This window comes from Puma concolor, chromosome C1, assembly GCF_028749965.1.
Source record: "Puma concolor isolate L17-30 chromosome C1, mPumCon1.1.hap2, whole genome shotgun sequence".
Taxonomy (NCBI): domain Eukaryota; kingdom Metazoa; phylum Chordata; class Mammalia; order Carnivora; family Felidae; genus Puma; species Puma concolor.
Window position 1 is genome coordinate 11959880 of NC_141674.1, and position 12174 is coordinate 11972053.

General features: G+C 42.5%; 1 protein-coding gene across 1 annotated transcript in view; it reads right to left on the reverse strand.

The window, feature by feature from the left end:
- FBXO42 (F-box protein 42) overlaps positions 1–11875 on the reverse strand; it is a 95263-nt gene extending 83388 nt beyond the window's left edge. The window contains exon 1 of the mRNA XM_025912156.2: positions 11686–11875. The gene's annotated coding sequence lies outside the window, so the exon portion shown is untranslated. The remainder of the gene's footprint in view (positions 1–11685) is intronic.
- Positions 11876–12174: the final 299 nt, after the last annotated feature.

Sequence of the window (12174 nt, forward strand, 5' to 3'; positions counted from 1 at the left end):
GCTCAGTCAATTAAGCGTCTGACTGTTGACTTCAGCTCAGGTCATTACCTCACTATTTGTGCATTTGAGCCCCACATCAGGCTCTGGGCTGACACTGCAGCGCCTGCTTGGGATTCTCTCTCTCCCCCTCTCTTTGCCCCTAACCCCCCTCAAAAATAAATAAATAAACTGTAAAAAATTGTGGCTGGTGTCAAGATAATCAACGGAAAGGGAATCAACAGGTATTGAGAGTATGTGCCAGGTGCCTTACCCCAATTCTGCAAGGGGCATATGATCAGTCATGTTTTACAGATGAGGAAACAGGGCTCAGATAAATTACTTTGCCCATGATTACACAACTTTGTAAAAATAAGAATTTGAATCCAATTCTATGACTCCATTTTTTAAAAAAGAGGATAAATCAGGCTTTGAAATTAATTTAAAATAATTCTCAAGGGGCGCCTGGGTGGCTCAGTCAGTCAAGCATCTGACTTTGGCTCAGGTCATGATCTCACGGTTAGTGAGTTCGAGCCCCGCGTCGGGCTCTGTGCTGTCAGCTTGGAGCCTGGAGCCTGCTTCACATTCTGTGTCTCCCTCTCTCTGCTCTTCCCCCGCTCACACTCTGTCTCTCTCTCTCTCTCTCTCTCTCTCAAAAATAAATAAAATTTTAAAAATAAATAAATAAATAAATAAATAAATAAATAAATAAAACTTAGCTTAATGTTCTCATTTATGGTTTTCCTGTGCCTTGCATACTTTGGTAAGCAATAGGTTTAAAATATGGCTAATAAGGGTGCCTGGGTGGCTCAGTTGGTTAAGCGTCCAACTTCAGCTCAGGTCATGATTTCATGGTTCATGGGTTCGAGCCCCTATGAGGCTCTCTGCTGTCAGCGCAAAGCCTGCTTTGGATCCTCTCTCTCCCTCTCTCTCTCTGCCCCACTCACCCCCCTCTCAAAAATAGACATTTTTAAATATTTTTAAAAATTAAAAAATGGCTAATAAAATTTCCAGAAAAATATAAAATACAGCAGGAGATCTTAGAGATCCTAGAGCAACTGAACCCTTATTTTACCAGTGAGGAGAAACTGAGGTCAGAAAACATGCCACTTCCTAAGGGAACAAAACAGAACCTGTGTCTCAGTGCTCCTTCTAACACACCATACCAAGATCTATTTTCAAAAGAGCAGCAGTAAAGCATTCCTTACTGATGTTTATCAAAGACTGACTAGAACAAATCCAGCACATCCACGTAACAAAAATGCTGTGAAAATGATTAAGGATTACCTGCTCCGTTATGACAAGACCACTAAGACACAGCAAGAAAGGTGCTGAATAGTGGACATAATACGGCAACCTTTTGTGTAAGAAAGGAGTAAAAAGAATATATGCAGATATTTGCTGATTCTTGCCCCCCCCCCCAAAAAAAAAAAAAAAAAAAAAAAAAAACCTGAAAAGGCTAAACTAAGAACTAACAAAACTTAGGGGTAAGAGGACAGTCCAGGCCCCAACCATGTGGCACATCTTGGCAAGTCCTCCTCATGGTCCCGGCTCTGCAAGTGGCAGCATGCTTGAGGTGGTGACCCCTCCTCCATATTCTTCAAAAGTTCTGGTAACACCACCTACCCCTTAAGTTCCCCTGACTCTTGAGATAATACTTTCATCCTACAGCTAGGAATCTCTAAGCTACACCCGACTCTTTTTTTACTGTCTTGCATCACAAATTCTCCACATTAAATCTCCTCTATTTGAATACCCAGTACGTTTTCCATTCTCTTGACTGGATCTTGACAGAATGTTAAGGGCAAAAAGAATCACAAAGGAATCTTAAATTTGCCTCAGTAATTTCGTTAGAATATAGATACTATCTATTTTTTAATTTCTTAGGTCTATTGGAAGAGAAAGCAAATAAATGTGAACAGTACTTAAAAACCAAGATTTCCAGTTAAGGAGAGACAAATATAAAATCTAAAGAAAAAAAAACTGCAATACGTTCAAATTAAACTGGAAATATCAATATGAAGTTCTCATTTCTAAAAAAACAAAACAAAACACATTTTCCAAGTGGCCCATCCAAAGGACCCAGAAATAATGAAGACCCAGTCTCGATGAGCATCCCTAGCACTCAGATCTTGGGTTTCTAGTGGCATTCCCTATAAACGAAACTAGGCCTTCCTAGAAAAATGACTGATTTTAGGTCAAGGACAGGAAAAGTACAAGGTGAATCTGGGATATCTTGCTGTGACTGAAAACAATCCAAAGACCAGGGAGAGCATTAGCATCAAAAAGACTAATAATGGCGGCAACTAAGTGTGAAATAATGAATAAATAAAAATCCATGTACCTACAGTGATGCAGAAAAAAGCAGAGAAACTTACTTGCCACCACTGGGGTGACCAATTGTTTACTAAGAAAATCTACAGTGAAAAGCAAAGAATTAAACACTCTATCTGGTTAGGAGAGATTTTTAGTAGCTCATTCTCATTTGGTGGTTCCTTGTCAGCTAATAAGTGTGGAACCAAGAGTAATAATAATCATCCTGCTCCAACCTCCAATGAAACAACTGATTCAAACAAGGATCATTAATGGATGCTAAAACCAACAAGTGAAAGACAGTTGAGAAACAGTTTACTTACTACATTATGTTAAATTGCCACCCCATAGATTACCTGATCACTGTAAAGGGAAAGCTTTACAATACAAAGATCAAGATTTTCACATTAACCAAGTGATCAAATTTTGCATCATTATCATGGAAAAACATGACATCTAGTTTGATATGAGTATAGGGTATGACAAAGGATTGCAGATATAAATATAATCAAGCCTTTAGAGTTGTCTTAAAAGGGGATAAAGTAGTTAAATGACACAAGGAAACACTAAGACAAATCACAAATGTGGAAACGTCTATCAGAGAACCAGACTGGTATCTTCAAAAACCCAATGTCATTTAGGGAAAGAAAAGGGGAGAGGGGTGTCAGTGAGGGGTGGGCTGTTTCAGATTAAGAAGCAAAAACTCAGTAACAGCCAAATGCAATTTAGGAATCCTCATTGGTTCCTGGTTCCTACTTTAGTCCTCTGCAGTTGTGTTCTCTCTGTCCCCAAAACTGAACACTAAACATTCAGCCTTGTGTCTTCCAGCCTTCTGTATTACCCTTTTACGGAGGCCTTCTCTAAACCACCTAATCTGGGGCGCCTGGGTGGCGCAGTCGGTTAAGCGTCCGACTTCAGCCAGGTCACGATCTCGCGGTCCGTGAGTTCGAGCCCCGCGTCAGGCTCTGGGCTGATGGCTCAGAGCCTGGAGCCTGTTTCCGATTCTGTCTCTCCCTCTCTCTCTGCCCCTCCCCCATTCATGCTCTGTTTCTCTCTGTCCCAAAAAATAAATAAATGTTGAAAAAAAAATTTTTTTAAACCACCTAATCTTTTAAAAAATATAATGTATTGTCAAATTGGCTTACACACAAAACCCAGAGTTCATCCCAACAAGCGCCCTTCTCAATGCCCATCACCCATTTTCCCCTCCCCCCCACCCCCCATCAACCCTCAGTTTGTTCTCCGTATTTAAGAGTCTCTTATGGTTTGCCTCCCTCCCTCTGTTTGTAACTTTTTTTTCCCCCTTCTCTTCACCCATGGTCTTTTGTTAACTTTCTCAAGATCCACATGAGTGGAAACATATGATGTCTGTCTTACTCTGACTGACTTATTTCACTTAGCATAATACCCCCCAGTTCCAGCTATGTTGCTGCAAATGGCATGTTTTCATTTTTTCTCATTGCCAAGTAGTATTCCATTGTGTATATAAACCACATCTTCTTTATCCATTCGTCAGTTGATGGACATTTAGGCTCCTTCCATAATTTGGCTATTGTTGAAAGTGCTGCTATAAACATTGGGGTACATGTGCCCCTATGCATCAGCACTCCTGTATCCCTTGGGTAGATTCCTAGCAGTGCTATTGCTGGGTCATAGGGAACTTTTGTTTGTTTGTTTGTTTGTTTGTTTGTTTGTTTGTTTGTTTTTTAACGTTTATTTATTATTGAGCAACAGAGGGAGACAGAGCATGAGCATGGGAGGGGCTGAGAGATGGGGAGACACAGAATCCAAAGCAGGTTCCAGGCTCTGAGCTGTCAGCACAGATTTTGTTCACTCATTAATTGGTTTCTCCAATCTCAAAAGTAAGATCCAGAAAATTAAAGACCTTGTCTGTTTTGTATATTGTATCCCTACTACCTTGAACCATCCCTACTCCCTATCCCATTATAGCATTCAATGGCAAAAAGGCAAGAAAAATTCAACAGATACTTGGGATCACACAATATCTCAGAAAACTCATGAGGAACATAAATCTGTAAGAATCAAAAGTATATTCTAGGGGCGCCTGGGTGGCTCAGTCCGTTAAGCGTCTGACTTCAGCTCAGGTCATGATCTCGCGGTCTGTGAGTTCGAGCCCCGCGTCAGGCTCTGTGCTGGCAGCGCAGAGCCTGGAGCCTGTTTCAGATTCTGTGTCTCCCTCTCTCTCTGACTCTCCCCCGTTCATGCTCTGTTTCAAAAATAAATAAACGTCAAAAAAAAAAGAAATTAAAAAAAAAAGTATATTCTAAATGAATATCTGAGTGCCTAATACATAAGCACTAAATGTGCCAACAGGGCACTAAAAATATTACATATGAATTACACTGTATGATATATCCCTTTTAAGCTATTTGGCAGAAATTAATTAGCACAATTTTCATCTTGGATATTAACTTTAACCTAATTGTGCAAGGACAAGTGGTTCAGTGGTATAGCATACAGGAGACACTATACAGAGCTGCAGACAGTAGTTAATGAAAAAGGAAAAAAAGAAGGCTCCCTACCTGGGAAGATGAATGTTCTTGTGCAAATGAGCATAATATACACAAGAGGCAAGGCAAGGTACAATGAAGGTCAGAGAGTTCAAAAGATACGTGGAGGAAAGAGGCAATGAGTTACCATGGTTTTTTTTTTTTTTAAGATTTTTTTTTAATGTTCATTTATTTATTTTTGAGAGATAGTGCAAGTGGGAAAGGGACAGAGAAAGACACACACACACACACACACACACACAGAATCCAAGGCGGGCTCCAGGCTCTGAGCTGTCAGCACAGAGCCCTACACAGGGCTTGAACTCGTGAACCACAAGACCATAACCTAAGCCAAAGTCAGATGCTTAATCAATTGAGCCACCCAGGAGCCCTAGCTATTTATTTTTTGTAACTTCTACAACCAACCTGGGGCTTGAACTCACAATCCCAAGATCAAGAGCCGCATGCTCCACCAACTGGGTCAGCCAGGCACCCCTCTCTGTCCCAGTTTCGATGTTCCATAAAACAGCATAATAGGGGTGCCTGGGTAGTTCAGTCGGTTGAGCATCCGACTCTTGATTTCGGCTTGGGTCATGATCTTGTGGTTGTGGGATCCAGCCTCCCAGACATGTGCGCATGCACACCGTGTGTCTGTGTGTGTGTGTGTGTGTGTGTGTCTCAAAATAAACATTAAAAAAAACAATATAATAACGTCTAAGATTTGGATGTTTACTCTTTGCTAAGCAATGTGCTAAGATGATCACATACATTCCCACATTTAATTGTCCCACGACATAGATATCAGTATCCTCAATTTATAGATGAAAAACAGAGAAGCTAAGGTCCATATCTAAGGAAAGAAGAACTATGAGCCTGAGTCGACCTAGGACCAGAGCCTAGGATCTTAATTACTATGTTAAAATAAATGGTTATCAGGCCATCCTACAGAGCATATATAAACTATTAAATTACCTTTTTTAAAATTGTTATTGTGATAATACATACGTAACATACATACACGCCATCTTAACTGTTTTTAGGACACCTGGGTGGCTCCGTCGGTTAAGTGTCCGACTTCGACTTAGGTTATGGTCTCATAGTTTGTAGGTTCAAGCCCTGCCTTTGGCTATGTGCTGACTGTGCAGACCCTGCTTGGGATTTTCTCTCTCCCTCTCTCTGCCCCTCTCCAATGAGTGTGTGTGCTCTCTCGCTCTCTCTCAAAATAAATAAACTTTAAAAAAAAATCAATCTTTCTCCAAACAATGCACCAAGAGGTTCATTCTGGAAAAAAATTCCTGTTCCCAATTAGCAACATGAATCAAGCCTTTTTTTTTTTTTTAACTTATTTATTTACTTAGAAAGAGTACATGGACCAGAGCAGCAAAGAGAGAGGGAGAGAGTGAGAATACCAAGCAGGCTCTGCACTGTCAGCAGAGCTGACAACACAGGGCTCAAAGTCATGAGCTGTGAGATCATGATCTGAGCTGAAGTTGGACGCTTAACCAACTGAGCCACCCAGGAACCAGGCACCCTACATGAACCAAGCATTTAAAATGAGAATAACAAGGGATGCCTGGATGGCTCAGTCGGTTAAGTGTCTGACTTCGGCTCAGGTCATGATCTTGTGGTTTATGAGTTTGAGCCCCTTGTTTGGCTCTGCACTGACAGCTCAGAGCCTGGAGTCTGCTTCAGATTCAGTGTCTCCCTCTCTCTCTCTGCCCCTCCCTGACTCACGCTCTGTCTCTCTCTCAAAAATAAACAAACATTAAAAAAAAATTTTAAATAAAATGAGAATAACATGGGAAACACAAATTTGGAAATAATGTCATATCAATGAATTCCTTAAAATAGTTGAAATAAAAATATCCTAAATAGGGGCACCTGGCTGGCTCAGTTGGTAAAGCATGTGACACTTGATCTCAGGGTCATGAGTTCAAGCCCCACAATGGGCATAGAGCTTACTTAAAAATTAAAAAAAATTTTTTTTAAGTATCCTTGGGGCGCCTGAGTGACTTAGTCAGTTATGTGTCCAACTCTTGATCTCGGCTCAGGTGATCAGACCACAGTTTGTGGAATTGAGCCCCGAATCAGGTTCTGGGCTGATGGTGTGGAGCCTGCCTGAGATTCTCTCTCTCTCCCTCTCTGCCCCTCTCCTGCATTCTCTTTCTCTCAAAAATAAATAAATAGAGCACCTGGTTGGCTAATCCAACCAACTCTAATCGAGAGTGTCCAACTCTCAATTTCAGCCTGGGTCATGATCTCATGGTTCGTGGCTTTGAGCCCCACATCAGGCTTCACATTGATGGTGTGGAGCCTGCTTATGGTTCTTTCTCTCCCTCTCTCTACCCCTTCAGTGCTCTCGCTCTCTCTCTCTCAAAATAAATAAACTATAAAAATAAACTTTTTAAAAAAGTATCCACAATATTGAATATTCTAAAGGAATGTTAATAGCTGAAATGTAAATCTTGTTTGCCTTTATTGAAATTAACTGAACTACCTCAAATTTATTTATTACTGGAAAATAAAATAAGTTACTGTCCAGAAAAGTAAAATTTTATGTAAAAATTTATGAGCAACCAATACTTTATATAATATCTATATATTTATCATAAGTAAACAAGCATCAAAGCACCACAAGATTACTTCCACTTTGGAAATAAAACATAGTGACACTGGAAAAAATTAAATTAAAAACTTGGGAGAAGGGGCACTTGGGTAGCTCAGTTGGTTAAGCATCCAACTCTTGGTTTCAGCTCAGGTCATGATCTCACAGTTTCGTGGGCTCTGTGCACTGTGTAGAGCCTGCATGGGATTCTCTCTTTTCTCCCTCTCTTTCTGCCCCTCCCCAATGTGTGCTGTCTCTGTCTCTCTCTAAATAATTTTTTTTTTAATTTTAATAAAATAAATAAATAAATAAAAACTTGGGAGAAAACTTTACAAATTAAAAAATAGAAATTCCAGGGGTGGCTGGGTGGCTCAGTCGGTTTTGAGCATCTGACTTTGGCTCAGGTCATGATCTCACGGGTCGTGGGTTTGAGCCCCGCATCGGGCTCTGTGTTGACAGTGCAGAGCCTGGAGCCTGCTTCGGATTCTGTGTCTCCCTCTCTCTCTGCCCCTCCCCTGCTCATGCTGTCTCTCTCCGTCTCTCAAAAAAATAAATAAATGTAAAAAAAATTTTTTTTAAATAGAAATTCCATACAGAACAAATCAAAATTCAAAGCAAATTTGCCTTCTAATACATTCATGAGTAAGGAAGTGTAAAATTAAACTACAGGAATACCACTAAGTCATAATTTTATAAGACATTTAGAAGGTCACTAAAAACAATTTAGTTTCTTTTTCCAACACTTTTTTTTTTTTTTTTTGGCTTACAGTAAGCTATATGCCCAATGTGGGGCTTGAACTCACAACCCCCAAATCAAGAGTTGCATGCTCTTCCAAATGATCCAGCCAGGTGCCCCAATACTGGGCAAGTTTTTAAAAATATTTTATTTTTGTAAAGCAATCTCTACACCCAACATGGGGCTGGAACTCACAATCCCGAGATCAAGAATCCCATGCTCTACCAACTGAGCCAGCTAGGCACCCCTGGGCAACTTTTAAATGACTTGTCCATTGTCCTTGTACATGTAACAAACTCACAATTACAAAAAAAAAAAATAAGTGAACACATCACTTTCACTTTTCTGTCAACCACAGCATTAAAGCCCTCATTTTTAGTGTTGAGTGTTTACATGGTAACATGTAAACATGAGTGTTACCAAATTGTAAATATTCAATTAATACTGCACCAAAGATTCTACACATCCAAAAACTCAAAATTTTCGCAACATATGGGACAACATGCTTAATTAATTATAAAACTACCACAGTACTAAGATGAGGAACTGTATTGGGATGCAGAAACTCAGTATCACAGATTCTAAGCAATCTCAACCTACGTGAGTAGATTCTATAAAATAGCTTAGTATAGTTCTGGTTTAAATTATCAACTTCACCCAAAAAGGCAAAGGACTTTCTCACTTAATTTATTACTGGGAGAAGGGAGACAGTACCGATAACCACTTATAATCAAGATTCTAAGGGACTCACAACTAAACATTAACCAAACATGATCAAAGTAAATAAAATCATACAGTACTTCTTGTGCCAGTTTAGAAAACAAAAACAAAAACAGCACCACTCCAACGTTGTCACCATTCAGTAACCTGAGATATTGTAACTGCAGCTGCAATGTTTGTGTTTGCTGCCTGGTGTATGACTCACTCTCAGGTTCTCCCAAGACTCTGTTGGATTTTTGAGGATGCAGAAATCATACCTGGGGCATACTGTGTGGGAGGTGTCATGACGCTGAATGAATAAAAGGGGGAAAGAACTCACGATAAAAAAATTTTTAAGGTCTCATAAAAAGCAAGTCACTCACAAAAGGCAGATTTTTCTGCAGCAACAGGAAAGAATGGAGAGTAATCCTGGTCCTGAGAAGCCTTCCTTGACTCCCTTGGTTGGATTTTGTGCACTTCTCACTTCTTACGCTACAATATACTTAACCAGTTTCCTTGTCCGGCTCCCCAACCAGACTATAGGCAACTTGAGATCAAAAGGTGTCTTATCTTAGAATCACTAGTGCCTACTTCCCAAAATGCCCAGCATATTTAGAGGGCCCTCGGTAGGGATTTTCATGAAACCGATCATCGAATAATCAATCTTACGTTTACCTTTTATTTCACAAAGAACTTTCACAAAACATCACCTCTTTTGACTCACGTAACAATCTTGGGAGTGGAAAAGGCATTAGTTAACCAGACAGCTTCTGGTTTTATAAAGAATTGTTAATGCACAGACTAAAACAACCCTGAAATCACAAAAGATAATCACGCATGTGTTCATCTTTGAAATACCTTCTCCTTGGGACCTCAATATTCTTGTAAAACCCAGAGGTTTTATTAGCATTTTCCGTGTCTGCTCTTCATAATAGGTAGGAATCACACACCGCCCTGAATCGTACAGGAGAGTTTTAACTACATAAAGCAGTGTTACACAAAGGCTCTTAGAAATCAGACAGTAAAGAGCATCCTAAGCTATTTTTTTTCCCCTGATCCTATTCTTTTCGTGACTCTGGAAGGGTAAAGAATTGCAAAAGGCCAAACGCTGGAGAATGAATGATGTCATGGATGTCATGAAGTTGCATCAATACCTGGTGATGATTTAGCACAACAATGCAACACATTATGCCAAGATGCATAATGTCAAACGATCGGGATCTTTTACTGCATTAATTTCATGACTCTTCATTAGCAAATTGAAATGTAAAGTGGCTCTCAAATTTTCTATGATGAAGACGTTATCTGCTCACGTTTACGTCCTTATGGAAGGCACTAAGAAAATCTACAAATTTCTATGGGAAAGGCTTTAAGGAAAAAAAAAACAAAGAATTAGCTAATATTAAACCAAACAGTTGTCATTTTAACAGTTAAAAGCTTTTTGAAGTAAAGGAAACATCCGTGGTCGACATAGATTAAGATTCATACTGGGTTTGTCAAAAGCAAACAGTTTACAGGGTATAAAATGACAACACACAATACAAAGGACACCCAATCAGATTAGACACATGAATATGCACAAAGTTAGGAATCTGACACAGAGAGTCACTACTCGCTGTAAAAGCTACAGGATGCATTTTATTTGTTTTTTTTCAGGATGCATGGTAAATGTTCAGTTCTAAATGGGGCATTTCCCCCTCTAATTTCCTTCTCCCTTTACCCATGATGTCATCATTTTAAACATAAGCAAAGCAAATTTAAGTTACAAAGGTAGTCGGTGTGTCCAAGCCCAAAGCCATCGCCTCAACAAACGCCCATATAGCACAATTCCAACTGATTCCATCATCCTTCAAGGAAGAGACCACAAGGCTTCAAACCGGCTTCCCAGCGTGAGATAAACGAAATCAGAATCTCCAAATTAGCAATTGCACAACAACAAAAACTTACTCTCAGAAAGGAATAACAGGCATAGCACAAGGCCCCTGCCAGCAAGTGCGAACTGCTAAGGTGTCTGAATCTTCACCCCGAGCAATCAGAATCCCACCATCGAAACTCCGAAGACTTCGGCAATTAAGAAAAGCAGCTTTTATTTTCCTAATAAAATTCGGGGAGATTTAACAGACAAAAAGCAACCGGCTACGCCGAATCCCAAAAATACAAAGGTTTCAAACAAACGAAGGCTTCACTAGCACCTAAGTGAGCCTGCAGAGACCACGAAGATCTCAGAACGGGCTGTTCTCCGCTTACAGACCCGTTCCCACCCTGCACCGTCCCCTTTGCACAATTCTCACAGTCACAACGTGGATGGCTGTCTCAAGCAAGGAGACCCGCGGTTCCCACTTCGCCGGAGGAACCCTCGAAAAGCTAGGCGGTGAGACCGGCTGCTTGCGTCTAATTTTTCAAAGCCAGTTCCAAAATCTTTCCTTTGCAGCTTCAGCTTCAAAGACGCTGGCCCCCTCGCCGCAGCCCCAATTTGGGAAGGCACCGGGCTCCGGCTCCTCGGCGCAAGGCGTTACGGGATTCCGGGGCTGGGCGAAAGATTACCTGACACCCTTACAGCCATCCTTGCTCCGGTCAGATCCCCTTTCGTGGCCCCGGCGAGGGGACGTGTACCGCCCTGCTTGAGGAGAGGGGCCGGGTGGAAAGGGGCACTCCTCCTCCCTGCCCAACCCAGGGAGGCCGAGGATGACGACAGCAAGGCCCCCAGGCCAGCCAGCACCGACCCCCGCGCAGGATGCGCGTCCAGCGCGGGACCCGGGACGCCCCCTGCCCCCTGCGGGCCTGGGGCATAAAGGGCAGAAGCCGCCGGCTCCCCGCCGCGGCCCCAGGAGGGGGAGAGGCCTCACCTGGCCCAGCCCGCGCCACGCTCTCGGGTTCGCGCCGCTGGCGACGGCGATGAGGGAGCCGGGGACAGGGCCAGAGCAGAGGCGCTTCGCCTCAGGCCGCGCTTGCCGCACTCAAGCGCCTCACAGCTGGCGGGACCCCGAACCGCCCGGAGCCGCCATCTTCCTCCACTCAAACGCCGCCGCCGCCGCCGCTGCTGCTCTGGCCGGGAGAAGACAGCGCGGAATGCGCATGCGCCGGGGGCCGGCGCGGAGGAGGCGCTCGCACATACGTCAGCGCGGCGGCCCCGCGCGAGGCGGCCTGATGGGGCGGCCATGTTGGGAAGGGTTGCGGTCCTGGGCAGAGGTTCTCCAGGGGTTAGAACGCCGCCTGCGGGTGTGAAGCTGGAGTAAAGAAGGGTCGCGCTTCTGCGCCCGCCTTCCTTGGGTCCCTGGCACCGACCTCAGAGCTGCACCCACCCTCTCTGGCACTGCCTAGGGGCAACTGGGCAG